General features: G+C 43.2%; 1 long non-coding RNA gene across 1 annotated transcript; it reads left to right on the forward strand.

Moving 5' to 3' along the window:
* Positions 1-6,592: 6,592 nt before the first annotated feature.
* On the forward strand, positions 6,593-7,635 carry LOC139434536 (uncharacterized). Its single transcript, XR_011643880.1, has 3 exons — positions 6,593-6,637; positions 6,734-6,889; positions 7,596-7,635. It is a non-coding gene; the product is annotated as an uncharacterized lncRNA (long non-coding RNA).
* The last annotated feature ends 13,190 nt before the right edge of the window (positions 7,636-20,825 follow it).

Consider the following 20,825-nt stretch of genomic DNA (forward strand, 5'->3'; position numbering starts at 1 on the left):
ATATTTCACATCATTCATCCACATCTGTGAAGTAACTAAAGGTATTACATCCATGTAGTGAAGGAAAAGTACACCATGTACCTATGACTTATGTTCACTTCCAACCTAAAAGTAACCTAAAAAATAGTAATCAATAATGTATTGAAAAGTTATTTTGCTGATTGGTTTTTATATCGGCTCAGCCAGGTTATATTGGGAGGCCCAGTCTACGTACACTCTAACAACAAATGCCTTGGCTTAACAAAAGAAAATCAAGGCAATAGGGTTGCATCGATGGTTATTGAGTTAAGACAACTTCTATTGAAATGTTGTTAAAGCAACAAAGTTATTTGGGTTAGGGGAGAAGGCTTTTCCTCTGCAATCAGAGGTGTTTTTCAATTACCACTCACTTAATAATTGGTAGCATAAACACAAGTTTTTAAGTTGATTACTCCAAAGTTCCAACTTGTTTTACCGTATTATTTAAATATAATCTTAAATTGTATGTACTTAATTACCACATGTTGAACATGAACACATGTTTTTAAGTTGACAACTATTTATAAATTAAGTTGCTCCAAATAATATTGTATTCAATAGGGTTTTCCTTTTAGCTTTTTCATGTTTTTGCCTTTAAAGAAAGAAATTAATTGATTCCACAACAAAAATATTAGGCAATTCATTTTTTTTTTTTTTTGAACTGCAGGTGTTTATTTCAACACATGATGTTTCAAAAGGAGAGACTTCATTTAGTTTGAATATTGCCTGAAGACGGTTGACGTAATTTCCATTGTGTGCACACCTAGACCGGACTTAAAGACAGACAGGTTTTTATTGTTTGGACTTAAAAGACGTTCCTCTGACCAACGCTGACCTCATTTTGTATGTTGATGGGTCTGCCTCTCGCGACCAAGGGGGCACTAATTTATTTGTTTGTTTTTTTTGTTGTGTTTTTTTTGTTTTTGTTTTTTTTCTGTTGTTTCAGATTCTGCTGTACTCCGTTCTGGACCGCTTCCATGTCACCTCTCAGCACAGGCAGCAGAGCTCACCGCACTAACTGAAGCCTGCACGTTTGCAGAAGGCAAAACCGTGACTATTTACACTGACTCACGATATGCTTTCGGGGTAGTACACGATTTTGGGGCTATTTGGAAGTGTAGACAATTTCTTAAATCTGATGGCAAACCAGTACTTAACCATGCACTGGTTGCAGGCTTACTAGACGCCATTCTGCTCCCATCTGAGGTTGCAGTCTGTAAATGTGCCGCACACGCAAGCAGTACAGACCCAGTTTCCCTAGGAAATGCGTCTGCTGACTCAGCCGCAAAGGCAGCTGCCCTGATTCCTCTCGCACCTCACGCACACTCATTTGTTAAAATCCCTGTCTCCTCCTTCACTGACAAAATGTCATCACTGACTTCCATGCAGCAGCTAGCTACGCCAGTTGAGAAGGCTCAATGGAAGGCTGCTGGGGCTGTTTTTGGGTTGGCCCAAATTCCAATCCATGTCTTCCCAGACATTTTTTCCCTCATTTCGCTAAGTTGACACATGGGTGGGATCATGTGTCAAAAGGGGGGATGTTAGAGTCTATAAATCAGGAGTGGTTCACAAGGGGGTTCACAGTAACAGCTCAAAGCACTGTGAAGCATGCTAATCTGCATTATGAAAAATTACAAACTAACAAAATGCTGTGCAGACACAGGTCTGTCATGGACACAAGCTCTGCCCATTGTGCTGATGTACATGAGGATGCGGAAAAGAACACGGAGTCAACTCAGCCCATTTGAAAATCCTTTTTGGGGCTCCTCCACAGATTGGACTCAAGGCTCCAGGATGTCCTCTTCCCTCCACAACTTTGTGTGAGGATGCTATGTTGTCATATTGTGTTAACCTATCATCCACTTTAGCGACTGCCACTGGTCCACTTCACCGCCTTCAACCGGGCGACTTCGTGCTGGTCAAGGATTTCCGGAGAAAGAGCTGGAAATCCAATCGTTGGCAAGGTCCCTACCAGGTGCTTCTCGGGACCCAGACAGCGGTCAAGGTCGCCGAGAGAGCTACATGGGTCCACGCCAGCCATTGCAAGGTCGTGGTCACAGGAAAGGAGAAACGATAGAAACAGATGACAACAAGTGACATGTCCAAGTCACCAACAGATGACAACAAGTGACATGTCCAAGTCACCAACAGATGACAACAAGTGACGTGTCCAAGTCACCAACAGATGACAACAAGTGACGTGTCCGAGTCACCAACAGAGATGACAGCAAGTGACGTGTCCTAGTCACCACCAGCACCACACTTGCACTACATACACCAAAACACACTACACACAAGGTGTCACGAGCGAGTGCCAGCTGAGCGGTTCCATATGCTCTCTGGTTCCTCGTTTGTGTTATCAGTGTGCGAAGTCTGACGGTCCGTGTCACGAAATCGACCGAGAGAATACACTCACACACACCATGGAACATTTCCCCCTCGTGATGAGGGCTCGCCTGGAGAGACGACAACGCAACCGTGAGCAATGTGAATGCTACTGGAGAGCCTGGACAATCCTAGAATGGTTCCTCTGCATACTTGCCATGATAGTTGTGTTAGGACTAGTCCTATATTTTATGTATCCAGGGTCAGCACACAGCATGTTAGCCAAAATCGAGGTATCTAAGAGGTACATGGGGAAAGCAGGGCGAACCACATTTATTTTATTTTGTTGTCTGTATGTATGTATCCGGCGCCGACCCGTGTGGCACATTTTACATAGACATCGCGCCCAAAACTCAGACCCCGGAAAAGCGTAAGCAACCTTTGACGCCACTGTTGACATCCATAGGTACATCTACATTTAATCTATACATAGGCGACCATAGCAACATTGATGTGGGTCAGACCAGTAATGGGATCACCGGTAACGTCTGGTGGCACACTCTGAGATCATTCTTGCAGGCCGCAGGACAACATGGGTCATGTTATGCATGCACTCTTTTCCCCCACGACTCATCAATGTCCGTGCCAGTTCGTCCGCGCTCTCTGACCCAGGTTGAACACCTCTGCGCGTTTATGGCTCTGACAAAGCCCATCAAGGGTGAAGACAGCGTAACCGAGTGGCGTTATGCTAGGCAGCTTCCCCCACCATGCAGCAATCGGTCTAACTCCTCTTTGCGTGCATCCACGCTTGACACCACATACGCAAAGTACCAACCCGTCAGCCATGTGCACCCAGTCATTTGAGAGGGATGAAATACAACCTCTGCATCCAGAGAGTTTACCACAAAAACGTCTCTTACACCACATTATTTTTTCCTAGGCACTACTACTGGTTGTACTCGCATCCTACGGAACACATGCGGTGACGGTGCTTACAAAATCTCGTATTGTCACATATCTGGTGCCCCTGAAAGAATCCTTTCTAACGTAGCATTCCCTGATGTTAAACATATTTCCCTCCAACTGGCGTGGCCCAGTGATGCTGGGTTTAGCGCGCCAGAAGATTACGTTTGGTTGTGCGGCAACAAGCTCTATCAAGTTCTGGCTCCCCTTTGGATAGGGACATGCACTCTAGTGGATTTGAATCCAGCAATCACTGTACTCACGTCCTTAATGCACACGACACATCATTACCCAGAGTTCCAACACCCCGACCACCACAAGGTAAAAAGAGATCTGACGTCCGCTGGAGCTAAGTTCATGGGTGGCCTGTTCCCATGGTGGGGTACAGTAAACAATGCCCATAAAATAGATACCTTACACGTCCGGCTAGAGAACCTCACTTAGGAGAGGACGCAAGGCTTCCAGGCTTTGACCCCATTCATAATAGCCTCTAGGAACATGCTCATGCAGCACCAATTCGCTCTTGACCTTTTGTTCGCCTCAAAGGGTGGCCTGTGTCATGTGATCGGTGACCCCTGTTGCACTTACATTCCCGACGCCACCAAGAACATCACTGACACCGTGCTGCATCTTAACAACCTGTTTGATTATCCCAATACTGAAGAAATGCGTTTCTAGCATGGTGTCCTCAGCTTTCGTTCAGTATACTACTATTCCATTACAAGACAATCCTTTGCGCCACAGTGAGATAGATCAGCTAGAATCAGAAGAGTCTGATTCCGATGTATCAATATAATCATGTGTGTATCTCCTCTTTTATGCTTACATTATATTGGAGTCTGTCCTCCACAAAAACAGCCAGTTTTCTATGATATATTTGTGATGTGTTTACTTAAACCAGCGATGGAGTGTATTCATTGATGTGTTATATCAGTCTATCCTATCATTTGTTTTTTTCTATTGATCAAGTATGATCAAAAGGGGAGAATGTAGTGGACATTTTTACTATTATCATCCTTATTATTATCCTTATTATATCTTTCATATGTTTAAACCAAATGCTTCTTATTTCCTGATATATTCTTACCATTATTATATATCTCTTCTTCCTCTCCTTCAAGGCCAAAGAGATGCTTTGGCTACTAAGAGACTCACACAGACACACACGAACTTCCCTGCTCTGAGAACCGTTATGCTATCTACTCAAGGCCACTGGGTGTCTCATAAACAATCCGACGTGTGTGAATCCAGATTTCTCTCTTTCCCACTCATTTCCTTATATAACCTTTGCTTTCCCATTGTTCTGCGCACTCTCGGGCAGACTTTCCATACTCTGTCCGACCGGTGACAATATATTATTATGTCGTGTATTTGAAGCTACAAATAAATAACCAAAAGACAGCTTTGCTTGATTCACCATTTATTTGTTTTGATCATTTGACTTGTACTCTCCAGCTGTGTTTGGGCCCTAGATTTCCATAACACCGGCTGTACTGTGTGTTAATAATCGGTATCGGTATCGGCCTAGAAAAAGCCATATCGGTCGATCCCTAGTTGTAATGGAGACATTTCCCAAACCAGGAACAAGTAGCGCCATGACGCTTGTGACAGACGAGCGTCGTGTGTTTTTCGCGCTAGCTAGACTATTAATAGTTGTGCACTTGCAGTGCAGTCTCAGCAACTTATTTATGCAACAGAGGGTGAAAATAAGGCACATTTGGTCCACATTATACTCGTAGTAGAAACACATTGTTTAGCCAAAGTGTTGCTTCAATCCAGCCTCAGATTTCAAAATAAAACTGGAATTTAGCAATGATTTATTAAAATGTTGATCCTCCCTCCTTTTATATGCCATATCTTGAGATTTCAGTAAACCGTCTTTGTAGTGCTGGGTGCTTTGTGTGCTGTGTATTAATGTCTTTATTGAGTAAAACATGGAAATGGTAACTTGAGGGAGACCATAATTAATATGAACTAGTATTAATGTGGCATAAATTGTTACTTGCTGTTTTAATTTAAAGTGAATAAAATGTCAACTTCTGCAAATCATGGTGTCTTCACTCAGCTCCCCAACCCAGTTTTAAAGCTCTGTAAAACAAACCTCCTTTTTGAAGTTAAAGCCTTAAATGGTTGTTGGTTCAATTCCAACTGGTGTAGTCAGTAGTGTTTTTATGTATTTAGTAACTTCTATTTTGTCCATTTGGTTACATATGTAACTTTTAACAACGGTGTTTGTTAAACAAACACAAACAATTAAATGTTTAATTTCACACAAAAGTAGCAAAAATAGCAGATCTACAAGCTTGAAATGCGTCGCACTGCAATGCATTTTGAGCTGCTATTGTTGTTATTTTTGAATTGGAATCCTGAAAAGTAAAGTTTTTATTTAATTTGGGCTATTGGGATATTGCTCCACTGGTAAATACTATCCTGTTAACCTTAAAAAATGACTGCTTATGCAGGCAATGTTGTAGAAATGTTTGAATGAATACTTTAACACTTTGCTAAAACTACAGAGGTACAGTTGTATGTTTGTAACCTGTTGTATATTGATGTGTTGCAGACAAACGGACCGTGTAGCGGGTTGAGTCTCGCCCTGTGTCCAAGTCACGCTCCGGCACGCTGTCGACTAGGCTCATTGTACTGGAGGCTCATTTTCTTGTGGTGAGTATATGACTTCATTCACTTCCCCTCGACCTTAACTATCAAGTTATCTGCTATCAAATGATCTGCTTAATATCATCGCTGTTGGGCAGAAACCTTGCATGTCCACAACATTAAATTAACGTAGTTGTTCAGTCACAAGTTATTGTTAATACTTTCATTGGTTAAATATTCATATAATCGACATACGCACCTAACTACTCAATCTGGCAACCCTATTTTGCATTTTATTATAGGTGAAGATTTGCAAAATATATTCACATTTTGTTTGTTGCTGTAACCGCCAATCTCACGACCTGATGCATCAAGCTGTGAGTTTCCCTACTTGTGACACTGCCTTGATGAAGTATAAAATGGGGCATTCATGTATTAAAATAATCAAAGATTAAATGTGGAGATGCAAGGTTTCTGCCAGACGGCAACAACATCCATTGGATTTATTGATGATCACTAATTGCAACATTCTCTTCTTTTTCAGTGACTGTTGCTGTGAATGTGGCAGTGTAAGGTTTGTGCTGTAGCAGTATCTTGCCGGTCCCAACTTTTAAAACATTACAGAGAGAAACATACAATTCATGGGACAAATAGAAGACACGAAGCCATTGGTTGTGATCCCATGATCAGCGACTTCACAATGAGATGGCCAGCTCTCTTTGATGTGACTGAGGTTAGTATGAACTAGTGACCGTGTATGTGACTTATTGTGTAAACGCTGTGCCATATTAATGAAAATTGTCTCATAAAGCCATATGTGTGCTTTCAGATTAATGCTGAGTTCAAACGGATCACCACAATTCCTCTGCAGTCTAAGTTCCTATCACAGCTGGACCTGTACTCTGCAAACCTGCTGAAGATGTTTGAAAGCACAACTGGGCAGAAAGGGAAACAACTGAAAGCGTTGACTAACAACATGGACACAGTAAGTTATCTGATACTTTAGTAGATGTTTAGGTGGGCAAGTGAAAGGATGTCGCTAGACATGAAGCAGGGAGTGAGGCTAAACACAGGTCAGAGTACAGTAATGTCAGCCTATGGAATCCTCTGGGTGGGACCCTGTAGGGACACCCCGGCTTTCTCCTCTCAGATACTTAAGTCTCGTTAGTCGCCAGACTCCTCATCCATCAACTTGATCTGGTTTACCATATCAAGTTTTATAACGTGTAGATAGCCATTATTCTTTTGGGCGTCCTTGACATGAAAAAGTTTGAGCAACACTGAAATATAGCAACATAATTTTGTCAGGAAACGGTTTTAGAATCGGCCTCAGGTCTTACTGGGTTAAGCTAGGTGTCTAGCCCAAGTTTAACCTGTGGACCGTGGTTCTTATTTTTTAGAAAAGAGTCACTCTGGCTTGTCATTGTTCCACCCATTGCTTTCCTTTGAGAGTTCAGGGGGAGGTGTGGGGTGGGTGGCTATAAAGTATGGAACTTTGTTGTGGTCCTGGTCATAAATAGAATGTTCTAAAAGGGAAAGGTGGCCATTGGAGCAGGATTTGTGTTGATGATAGTGCACGGCACCATTTTTTTTTTGTTAATTTATTGCCAAACATGTGCTGCAAGGACCTTATGTATTTGTGTATTTGAGTTTTAAGTGTGTATTCTGTTCTTCTGTCACTCATCTTTCAGGATGACATTGATGCGGGAAGGGACCTCCTAATTAAAGGACTCTGCCTCTACCTCAACGAGGATCCTGGAGACCTTGTGCAGGAGTTCATAGTAAGTGACTAATTGTAAAGTGTATACATGTGTACATCTTAGATTAAGAACCAGAGAACATTCTCTGTCATTAGCTCTTATTTAGCTGAGCACTCAGACAGGCAGTGTTCTGTTAACTCTGCTCAAGTGTGATGCTACTCAAGTTAACTGTACTGTAGTTGAATTACATAGTTGTGACTTAAACACATACTAAAATGCTAAATACTGCTAAAAGCACTGACTAATTATTCTATCACTCCTTTAGTGACTCTGCATGATTGCTGATTATTTAACTAACGACTAAACTGTTGGCTGAGAAACATGGGCTTCTAATGATTGCTTCATCTCCCATGATGGTCATACTTTACACATGACTTAGTTGCACACCAGTGTCTCACCGAAAATAGCTGATCTACAAGCTCACAACACGTTGTGAGCTTGTAGATTTCGGTGCCAGACAACCAAGTGAAATCAGACTTGATCAAACCACTCTGTATAGTTATGAGAAATAAGCTAAAGTGACACAGCCTCAAAGCATAGTGCATCTCATTCACTACAGATACATGGAATTCACAAGCTAATCAAAAGCTATATTACAGTCTTGACTCATGGTTGAGATTCCTGTGTTGAACGCTGGTCTCGCTTTTTCTTAACTAATAATCCTTTTTGTGAACACTAGGATGTGGATGAGACGATCATTGAAGGTGCGATTGAGAAGACCACCATGGGGATCTTCACCCTAAAAAACACCGCCAGTGAGGACGATGTCAGAATTGTCCTGGAGGGGGTCACAGTCATACAAGATCTGGAGACTGTGGCTTTTGCATCCGCCATGTTGTTGGGACTGATTTACTCTCTGAACCTGAGTTACCCAAAAAAGCTCAGCTGCACATTTGAGGTACTGCAGACCAAGCTACACCAGTGGGAGTAATGCTCACTGGTGGGGGGTGAAGGGAGGGGGGGGGGGCACTCAGACATTCTACCAGTCTTTGAAGAAGACTGTGTCAAAGAATCTCACAGACTCTTGTTTGCCTCTTTAATTTCTTAAAGTTGACCAAAACATGTCATGTTTTATACTAATAATGGCCAAAGTTTAACATAACAGTTAGTATAAATAGTGTTAGTTAAAGTGGTTCAAATCTAAAATGGCACTTTCCCGGTTTTAATGGGTTTGATGTTTTTATGTGCCTTATGTCCGTTCTCACTCACGGCCCAAATAAGTATAGAAATGTATAAATATTCTAACCACTCTTCACATTAGAAAATACCATGCATCTTGTTCCATATGTTTGAACTGAATTAGTCCTGGACTTTGAAGAAATGCATTTTAACAATGTTGCCTCTGTTTGAATACAAGAGAAAACCACTCTCAAACTGAATCTCTCTCAAACTGTGAATCTCTCTCTGAATGTGACTTATGGGGAAGACAAAACAAATCTAATGTAAAAGAAGAATACATATATGTAAACTAACAGGCAGGTGTCTAAAATTAGCTAAAATGTATTAAAAAAAGAATGTTAACATGTTTATATTGTTGTTTATAAAGCAATTTTGCTCAAGTGTTTTACACGAAGGTATTCAAAATGTTTATTTGATGTAGTGTTTTACATGAAATATGTTTGATACATTGATACTTTACATAATGCACTTTACTGTATTCCCCTGCATTTGAAATAAAATGTATTTGCACTGTTTGAATTGTGTTGTACTAATATGATCATATCATGTATCTAGAATAATGAACATGACTGAATAAGGTTGCCAGAACATGATTATAACATTTATAAATCAATGATATGAAGTTAAAATAACATGACTGAATCATGTTGCTAGAACGTGATTTAAACATGTATAAATCAATGGAATGATGTTGAAATAACATGACTGAATCATGTTGCCAGAACGTGATTGAAACATGTATGAATAACTTTGTTCAATTACATTAGGTTAAGTTAATATTTATGTGTTTAACCTAGGCAACTGGATCGAGTGCTGCCAAAGCAAACGATTAATGTGCAACCAATGTCCACTATTCAATCACTTAGATCCAACGACTTATTTGTTTCAGTGTAAGTGAAGTCATAAATACTACTGCTACTGCAACATTTAATCAAAATACCTTTTTCATACGTCAAAGGTATGTTCAGTATGATCGCTCTGAATCACTGGGGAGAATGTGATATTTCAGTGGTAAAGAAAACAGATCATTTCTACCAGGAAATATCATTTTACCTCCTTTCCCTTCATTCTACCTTTCTGAAATCTCCTCCCCCTCCACTTGCAGAAATCCATTTATAGCCATCAGAATCAATCAATGTTTATTTATATAGCCCTATATCACAAATGTTACATTTGTCTCAGTGGTCTTCACAGTGTGTACAGAATATCAGTATGACAATACGACACCCTCTGTCCTTAGACCCTCACATCGTACAAGGAAAAACTTCCGAAGAAAACCCACAGTTTAAAGGGAAAAATGGGAGACACCTCAGGGAGAGCAACAGAGGAGGGATCCCTCTCCCAGGACGGACAGACATGCAATAGATGCCGTGTGTAAATTGAAAAGATAATACATTTGCAAAATAGGTAGTCCAAATGTTTGGAAATGCATGTGTGTATAATAGGAAGATGAATCCACGAGGATATCCATCCAGGACCGATGATCCAGGACCACAGCCACGACTCGCGATCCAGGGCTCGCGATCCAGGACACAGGACCGCAGGATCATCCATGACTCCGGATCCCGGCGTATATAGACACCAAGACATTTGGGGAAGTTGGGTTAATCGGAACATTACATTACATTACATTGCATTTAGCTGACGCTTTTATCCAAAGCGACTTACAATAAGTACATTCGACCAGGAAGACACAACCTTGAAGAAAACAGAATCATATAAGAACATCAGGTTTCAAAGAGCCAATCGTTTCAAGTGCTACTCAACTGGCTTTAGATAAGCCAGTCCTTTATTAGTATATAAGTGCTTTGTTAATAGTTCTATCGCTCGAGGTGGAGTCGAAAGAGATGAGTTTTCAGTCTGCGCCAGAAGGTATGTAAGCTTTCTGCGGTCCTGATTTCAATGGGGAGCTCATTCCACCATTTTGGAGCCAGGATAGCAAACCCACGTGTTTTTGCTGATGGGAACTTGGATCCCCCTCGCAGCGAGGGTGCAGCGAGCCGTTTGGCTGATGCAGAGCGTAGAGCACGTGCTGGGGTGTACGGTTTAACCATGTCCTGGATGTAGGAAGGGCCAGACCCATTCGCAGCATGGTACGCAAGTACCAGTGTCTTGAAGTGGATTCTAGCAGTTACCGGAAGCCAGTGGAGGGAGCGGAGGAGCGGCGTGGTGTGGGAACATTTTGGAAGGTTGAAGACCAGACGAGCCGCTGCATTCTGAATGAGCTGCAGAGGTCGGATGGCACATGCAGGTAGACCAGCCAGGAGGGAGTTGCAGTACATGAGAGTACACAGGTATAGACAGAGAGAAGGAATAAGTAAGATGTCCCCCGACAAACTAAGCCTATATCAGCAAAACTAGGGGCTGAATCTAATCAGCCCTAACTATAAGCTTTATCAAAAAGGAAGGTCTTAAGCGCACTCTTAAAAACGGATAGGGTGTCTGCCGCCCGAACACAAACTGGAAGCTGATTCCACAAATGTGGAGCTTGATAAGAAAAGGCTCTGTCTCCCATTATACTTTTAGATACTCTAGGAACAACCAACAACCCTGCATTCTTGGAACGCAATGCCCTAGTAGGACAGTAGGGTATAATCAGTTCTTTAAGGTAAGATGACGCCTGCCCATTAAGGGCTTTGTAGGCGAGAAGAAGAATTTTAAATTCTATCCTGTGTTCTATAGGGAGCCAGTGTAAGGCAGCCAGAACAGGAGTAATGTGGTCCCTTTTCCTAACTCTGGTTAGTACACGAGCTGCAGCATTTTGAATCAGCTGAAGCGACTTGACTGACTTCTTGGTACTCCCTGATAATAAAGAGTTACAATAATCCAGCCTAGAAGTAACAAATGCATGGACTAGTTTCTCTGCATCGTTTTGAGGCAAGATATGCCTGATTTTTGCAATGTTACGTAGATGGAAGTAGGCGGTCCTTGAAATTGATTTTATGTGGGCATTAAAGGATAAATCCTGATCAAATATAACACCAAGATTCCTTACAGTCTCACTGGAGGCCAAATTAATGCCATCCATAGTTAGTATATCTTTAGATAATTTGTTTCGTAGATTCTTCGGGCCAAGTACAATAACTTCAGTTTGTCGTGTTTAACATTAAAAAGTTTAAGGTCATCCATGTTTTTAAGTCCTTGAGGCAGTCTTAAATTTTATTTAGATGATTAATTTCATCAGGCTTGATTGATAAATATAGTTGAGTATCATCCGCATAACAATGAAAGTTTACAGAATGATTCCTTATAATATTGCCTAACGGAAGCATATATAATGTGAACAAAATAGGTCCGAGCACTGAGCCCTGTGGCACTCCATGGCTAACTTTGGTTTGCGTGGAAGATTCATCGTTAACACGTACAAACTGAGAGCGTTCAGATAGGACCTAAACCAGCCTAAAGCAGTTCCCTGTATGCCAACTAAGTGCTCTCGTCTTTGCAATAGGATATCATGGTCGATAGTATCAAATGCAGCACTGAGATCGAGCAAAACAAGAATAGAGACAAGTCCCTTGTCTGAGGCTATTAGAATGTCATTTGTGACTTTAACCAGAGCTGTCTCTGTGCTATGATGTGTTCTAAAGCCAGACTGAAAATCTTCAAATAAATCATTGTTTTTTAAGTAATCACACAGCTGTTTTGCGACCGCTTTCTCAGGAATTTTTGAGAGGAACGGAAGATTAGAAATAGGTCTATAGTTGGCTAAAACCTCTGGATCGAGGTTGTGCTTTTTAAGAAGCGGTTTTATCACTGCTACTTTGAATGATTGTGGAACATAGCCTGATAATAAAGACATATTCATAATATTTAATAAAGAAGTGCTAATTAATGGAAAAACTTCCTTCAACAGCTTAGTTGGAATTGGGTCTAACATGCACGTTGATGGTTTAGAAGAGAGAATCATTGAATGTAATTGTTCAAGGTTTATGGCTGAAAAGCATTCTAGTTTACTATCTAGTGTAATATTAGAACTTACTTGAACTTGAACGGGAGATTTTAACCGGCACAGCGGCGCTGTTAAAGTCCACGGGCCCACCTATGCCAGAGCCAGCGGCCCACCGAAGGCAGCAGCCCACCGGGAAAAGTCCCGAATCTCCCGATGGCCAATCCGAGCCTCACACACACAACTGAAACCAAAATCATTTACAGACATATGTAAAAATCTCTCATACACACATGTGAATCGCTCTCACACACACATACACAACAGCGTTGCAGTCGGGAAGAAAAGCAATGTGGAGCGGCACCTCAACACTTCATAAGGAGTTTAACCGTGACACTTTTTGAAATCCCGTTTGTGTCCCCCCACTTTACAAATAGGTCTATGTTTATTATTATTTTTTAACGCAAGCCCTCATCGCCACGGAGGAGCACACAGCCTCTGTGAGTGAGCGAGCGAGAGACAGACAGACAGACAGACAGACAGACAGACAGACAGACAGACAGAGAGAGAGAGACAGACAGACACAGAGAGAGACACAGAGAGAGCACACCTTTATCTATTTAATATAGCCTGGTTGTAAAAAATAAAGTAAGAAATCATTCCAATGTGTAGGCCTACTATAGGACAGTAAAAAATAAAAAAAACAGGGGAGTGATTAGTAAAATATGCATAAATAGAAAGAAAGAATGCTAACTGTAACATAAGATAAGAATAAACAAGTTTTTGGTTGTGATCATATTCTAAAGATGTTTGGATTATTGAAAAGTATACAGCTCCCTTTCATCTGAGTGTTGAGAGCTGTATCCATAAATTCATTTTGTGCTCAAAGTGTACCAGGTTGATGCTTTTAACTTCAACAGTTAAAAAAAAATCTTTCTGGGGGAGCATGCCCCGGACCCCCCCACCCCCAAATAAAGCAGGTTAAAATAATTAAATTGAATACATGTTATTTTAGTAAACACTGCAAAAGGGTCCCACAGACCCAAACAGCACACAAAGGTTAAAGGTAAGCATATCATAATGTTAAAATGTGCTAAATATATACACTGCAACAAAACAAAAAAAGAGGCTCTCATCCTAAAAAAGGTTGGAGACCCCTGATATGGAACGATACATTTGACAATTTTAAGCTTGGCCTACCATTTTATTGGAACGATGAGGAACAGGTGGGGCGTGAAAAGGCCCACCTGTTCAAAGTGGGGAATGACAGAAAAAGTTTGAGAACCACTGGATTACACATTCACATCTGACTGAAGATTGGCCCCATTTATTTGTGATGTTGCAAACTCTGCGGTACAAGGCACAAGTGATGTGAAGCTCATAAAGTGAGGCAAATAGAAATAATCAGCTGATGGAGTGTAGATGTGGAAATAGGTGCATTCGATCAGCTGACTGTTTTTACAATAAAAGTAGTTTCTTAGTGTACTGGTCTTAAAATCTCATAACATCAGCTTTTAATGTTCCTCTTGGATGTTCTTCTTGACCCTCAGAGAAGGAGAAAATGTCGTGTCTTTCAGGCATGTCCCTTCCTAACAAAAATTACAGGAAACATAAAACATATTATTGCAGAACAAGTGTGTTATTTATGAAAGCAGTGTGTTTGTGTGTTTAGGGGCTGTAGATATCATTATTTTGTAATTGTAATGTTTTTTTTTATTTCAACAGTGAGCTACAAAGACAATCAGAGAATGAATGAACAGTATGAAGTTCATCAACATTGAAATATATGTTATTATCAAAATAATATTTAACTGTTATCAAAACGTAGTGCAACTGTAGAAGCTTGCTCTGTTGTCTCACTGAAAGAATAACTTTTACCACGTTTTTTACAGACAATATTGAGAAATAAATAGTAGCAGTTCTCACTATGTGTTAAATATCTTTGCCTTCAATACATTACATTAGAAAGCTGACAAAATCATAGTGCTTGTTAACATCTAAATGTAACTTTTTGCATGGAAAAACCCCTCAACTTAACTGATGTGTAGGTGATCTTGTATTTAATATTGTTTAATGGAATGTATATCTGTGTATTAAAGTCAATACTTCATTCATTTAAACCAATATCTTTCTTGATTCTTTGTACAGTATGACAAAAAGAGTCTTTGTACCTGAGCTGAAGTTCACTGCTGTGAGGAGTCCAGTTCTGTCTCTCACTCTCTGGTCCAGCCTGTCTGCATCACCTGGACACTTTAAACAAACAGATATATATATATATATATATATATATATATATATATATATATATATATATATATATTAGAGCCGGGACTCGATTAAAAAAATTAATCTAATTAATTAGAGGCTTTGTAATTAATTAATCGAAATTAATCGCATTTTTAATCAAATATACATATTTGACCTGAGAACAGTCCATCCATCCATCCATCCATCTTCTCCCGCTTATCCGTGGTCGGGTCGCGGGGGTAGCAGTTCCAGCAGAGAGCCCCAAACTTTATTTTCCCTGGCGACATCAACCAGCTCTGACTGGGGGATCCCAAGGCGCTCCCAGGCCAGCGAAGAGATATAATCCCTCCACCTGGTCCTAGGTCTACCCCTTGGTCTCTTCCCAGCTGGACGTGCCTGGAACACCTCCCTAGGGAGGCGCCCAGGTGGCATCCTAACTAGGTGCCCGAACCACCTCAACTGGCTTCTTTCGACGCGAAGGAGGAGCGGCTCAACTCCGAGTCCCTCCCTGATGACCGAACTTCTCACCTTATCTCTAAGGGAGACACCAGCCACCCGGCGGAGGAAACCCATCTCGGCCGCTTGTATCCGCGATCTCGTTCTTTCGGTCATGACCCATCCTTCATGACCATAGGTGAGGGTAGGAACGAAAATGGCCCGGTAGACAGAGAGCTTTGCCTTCCGGCTCAGCTCCCTTTTCGTCACAACGGTGCGGTAAAGCGACTGCAATACCGCTCCCGCTGCTCCGATTCTCCGGCCCATCTCACGCTCCATTGATCCCTCACTCGAGAACAAGACCCCGAGATACTTGAACTCCTTCACTTGGGGTAAGGACTCATTCCCTACTTGGAGTGGACAGTCCATCGGTTTCCTGCTGAGAACCATGGCCTCAGATTTGGAGGTGCTGATCCTCATCCCAGCCGCTTCACACTCGGTTGCAAACCGATCCAGTGAGTGCTGAAGGTCGCAGACCGATGAAGCCATCAGAACCACATCATCTGCAAAAAGCAGTGGTGCAATCCTTAGTCCACCGAACTGCAGACCCCCCCCCCCCACGACTACGCCTCGAAATCCGATCCATGTATATTACAAACAGGATTGGTGACAAAGCGCAGCCCTGGCGGAGGCCAACCCTCACCGGAAATGGGTCCGACTTACTGCCGAGGACCCGGACACAGCTCTCGCTTTGGGAGTACAGAGATTGGATGGCCCTGAGTAGAGACCCCCTCACCCCATACTCCCGCAGCACCTCCCACAGTAACTCCCTGGGAACCCGGTCATACGCCTTCTCCAAGTCTACAAAACACATGTAGACCGGATAAGCGTACTCCCAGGCCCCCTCCAGGATCCTTGCGAGAGTAAAAAGCTGATCCGTCGTTCCACGACCAGGACGGAATCCGCATTGTTCCTCCTCAATCTGAGGTTCGACAATCGGCCTGACCCTCCTTTCGAGTACCTTGGAGTAAACTTTCCCGGGGAGGCTGAGTAGTGTGATGCCTCTGTAATTGGCACACACCCTCTGATCCCCCTTTTTGAAAAGGGGGACCACCACCCCGGTCTGCCACTCCTTCGGTACCGTTTCCGACTTCCACGCAACGTTGATGAGACGTGTCAACCATGACAGTCCCTCAATACCCAGAGCCTTCAGCATTTCCGGGCGGATCTCATCCACCCCCGGGGCTTTGCCACTGTGGAGTTGTTTGACGACCTCAGTGACCTCCCCCCGGGAGATTGGCGTTGATCCCCCGTCATACTCCAGCTCTGCCTCTAACATAGAGGGCGGAGTTGTCGGGTTCAGGAGTTCCTCAAAGTGTTCCTTCCAACGTCCCAACACTCCATCAGTTGAGGTCAACAACGTCCCATCCTTACTGTACACAGCTTAGATGGTTCCCTGCTTCCCCCTCCTGAGGTGTCGGACAGTTTTCCAGAACAACTTTGGTGCCGCCCGAAAGTCCTTCTCCATGTCTTCTCCGAACTTCTCCCACACCCGCTGCTTTGCCTCGGCCACGGATGAGGCTGCTGCCCTTCGGGCCTGTCGGTACCTTGCAACTGCTTCGGGAGTCCCCCGGGATAACAAATCCCTGAAGGCCTCCTTCTTCAGTCGGACGGCTTCCCTGACCACCGGTGTCCACCAGGAGGTTCGAGGGTTACCGCCCCTTGAGGCACCTAAGACCTTGAGACCACAGCTCCCCACCGCGGCTTCGGCAATAGAGGCTTTGAACACCGACCACTCTGGTTCAATGTCCCCAACCTCCACAGGAATGCCCGAAAAGCTCCGCCGGAGGTGTGAGTTGAAGGCCTCCTGAACTTGGGCCTCCTCCAGACGTTCCCAGTTCACCCGAACTACACGTTTGGGCTTACCAGGTCTATCCAGAGGCTTCCCCCGCCACTCGACCCAACTCACCACCAGATGGTGATCAGTTGACAACTCCGCCCCTCTCTTTACCCGAGTGTCCAAAACATACGGCCTCAGGTCCGATGATACGATAACGAAATCGATCATGGACCTTCTGCCTAGGGTGCTCTGGTACCACGTACACTTATGAGCATCCTTATGTTCGAACATGGTGTTTGTTATGGCCAATCCATGACTAGCACAGAAGTCCAGTAACAAACCACCACTCCGGTTCAGATCAGGGGGGCCGTTCCTCCCAATCACGCCCCTCCAAGTGTCTCCATCATTGCCCACATGTGCGTTGAAGTCTCCCAGCAAGACTAAGGAGTCCCCTTCAGGAGCCCCATACAGGACTCTTTCCAGGGTCTCCAAGAAGGCCGAATACTCTGAACTGCTGTTGGGTGCATAAGCACACACAACAGTCAGAGTTTTCCCCCCCATAACCCGCAGACCTGAGAACAGTGAGAAGCAATTTTCACATGGATTTTACTCCAAGTGGTCTACAGTCCAAGTGGATGACATTAAGGATTTTGGCCCTGTGGGCCATCTAAGCTAATTTACAGATGGCCGTGAGCCCAATAGAGATTGCCCTGAAAAATGCACGCGGACGAAATGGCACGAAGGGTTTGGGGGCCTCCGTCCCCCTAGAACATTTTGATTTGTGCAGGTCTTAGATGCTGTCTGGTGCATTCTCTAGACTGAATTATAAGATGAACCACCACAATATTATATTGTACAATTTCAATTTTATTCTTCATTTCACTTGTTTGTTTGTTCTTGTTTGTGTTTGCTCGCTTGCATGCCCTGCATAGCTATAAGAAATACTTCACTAGCAGGAACCACGCCACAACAAGGTGATGTTTGTAAGTTTATTGAAGTAACATGTGAATGATATGAGGGGGGTGAAGAGATGATCTGGGAGGACGAGCTGTGGTCCGTGCAGTGGGAGACTCAGAGTGGGGGTTCCGTCTCCGGCATGATCTGCGTGGGCTGATTACGGGCCCCCAAAAGAGTCGGATTAAAGCAGCTGACTTAAGCGTGTGCGTGTCTGAGATCATTAAGATTGTTGCGGATGTAAGCGTGATACGCTTGGGATGACGAGCGGCCGAGGGCCTGGATGGTTGTATACGGGATGCCCGGTCTAGCTGCTGTGGACGCTGCGCCAATGCGGGAGGAATGGCTCGAATAATATTCTGAGCATATCCCCAAAGTGAGCGACACGTTGTGGAAGTGTTTCTGGAACCAGAACGTGTGGCCCTTTTCCCTGTTTCGGTGAGAGAGAGTGGGCGTTGAGGCGTTGCGTATCTTGCGCTGAAGTATTTGGTTAGTGGCTCGTATGGCTGGGATACGAGTTCAGGCGGAAGATGTGGATGGGGAAAGAAATTCCCAGCTGATCCGTTTTATTCCGGAGTGTGAATATGAGAGTCGTTTGCCGTGGAGGGCTAACGGCTGCCGTTTCGTGCATCTGTCTGCCTGTAAGTAGTTTGACAAGAGGAAAGTGATGCGCTGTACTTTCTCTGAGGATAGAGAAGCCCGGAAAGACATTGAGTCCAGGGTGATGCCTAGAAACTCAATGGAGGTTGTAGGCCCTGAGGTTTTCTCCTCAGACGGAGGAATGCCAAGGTCTGAAAAATATTTGTATGAGTGTGCTCAGCCCGTGGCGGGGGGGTGAGGATGGTGGAGTGACTGTGAGAAAGAAGTCGAGAAGATGGAGCACGTGGGGGAGTCTGTGGTTGTTTGGGGACTATTGAATGGCCTATCATGAATCCTTCTTTGACTTCTTTGGCCAGTAAGGTGTCAAAGGTGTGAGGTTCTGTTAAAGCGGACTGAAGGTTGTGGCAGATGTGAGATGTGTCGGCAGTATTGCTAAGCCTGGGTGGAAACCATGGGTGAAGCCTTTGGTGAGAAGTAAACGGACTATCTGGATGATTCGCTGAGGCGGTAGCTAAGTTGCTTATCTTGACGGGTGTGCTGAGTTGCCGTGCTAGTCAATCTGCTGATGTAGTTGGGTTGTGGGGGCAGGTGCTCCTGGCATGAGCGCCGCCGCAGAAAGAGCAGATGTGCATGAGGCGGCAGCTAGAAAAAGAGCAGCCTAGGTCATTGAAATTGTTGCACGCCGTCCTGCCTCCCTGCGGGTGATAGACGGTTAACCCTCTGGAGTCTAAGGGTATTTTCTCGAATTTTTGATGTTTTCTTAAATCCCCTTTTAAATGTGTTTCTTCTCACATGGCACCCCATGTGTTAAATATCAAAATGTTCAGGACAATCTCTGGTATTGCTATATATGCAAATTACTCACCTTAGAGCACTGTTTGATGAGATAAGTAGCTCAAAAGCTTAAAATGTTACATCCGATTTTCAGAAAATCTTCAAAACTCTTATGAAAACACAAATTTACTCATGTGATCGAAATGTTTTGGTGTTTTAGATTTGGTTACCAAAGTCTTAGGATCACAAAAGCAGTGAAATATTTGAATTACACTGTATATAAATGTGTAATTCATGTCTAAAATGAAAAAAAATGTATTCGAATTTTGAGTAAAACAAGTGTTTATCACTCTACTTTCACCACAGCAGGGACTGAGATACATCAGGACTGAATAATGACTTCATATTACATACCAAGGTTCATGTGATGTGTACAAATACAAATTGAGCATTCAACCTTTTTTTTTCAACCAACAATTTATTATAAATATGTTTTTTTCAACCAACTATTTATATAAATATAAGAAACTGGAAAATCTAACTATTTACAATATTGAACATCAGAACTTTCAACCAACTATTCATTATAAATGTCAAGACAGTGTCAAGGTCTTTGTCTGTCTTCCAAGACAGTGGGTCTGGCTGCTGTGTAGGTGGGGGTGATGGTGCATGGGCTGCTGTGTAGGTGGGGTGTACAAGTGCTATACGAGACCTCCACGAGACCTCCTTGCTGGCTGGGTTGAAGGTGATGGCTGTGGTGGAGCCTTTGTGCTGAGGTGTATCTTGACCTGGTGGCAGCCGCAGATGGAGGTGGAGGCTGCTGGTCCTTGGTGGTGATGGCTCTAGTGAAGGCCCTTGAGCCACAGTAGATCTTGACCTGGGGGCCGGCACAGATGGATGTTGTGGCTGCTGGATAAACGCCACCTGTGGGCCACTAGGCCCAGACAGCTGTGAAACATCTCTGTAAAACAAATAAAAATGTAGGACAACAATTACAACTAATTTCATTGAAATAAAGTTCAAGTAAAATGTTGCTCAAGCACAAATAAAAATGCACACATAAAAAGAAAGTTTGGGAGGTTGGAAAAGGAGTCTCTCTCGATCTCACACACACACACACACACACACACACACACACACACACACACACACACACACACACACACACACACACACACACACACACACACACACACACACACACACACACACACACAGGTATTTCCAGTTACTTTACATTCAGTAT

This window comes from Pseudochaenichthys georgianus, chromosome 1 (genome assembly GCF_902827115.2).
Source record: "Pseudochaenichthys georgianus chromosome 1, fPseGeo1.2, whole genome shotgun sequence".
NCBI classification, from domain to species: domain Eukaryota; kingdom Metazoa; phylum Chordata; class Actinopteri; order Perciformes; family Channichthyidae; genus Pseudochaenichthys; species Pseudochaenichthys georgianus.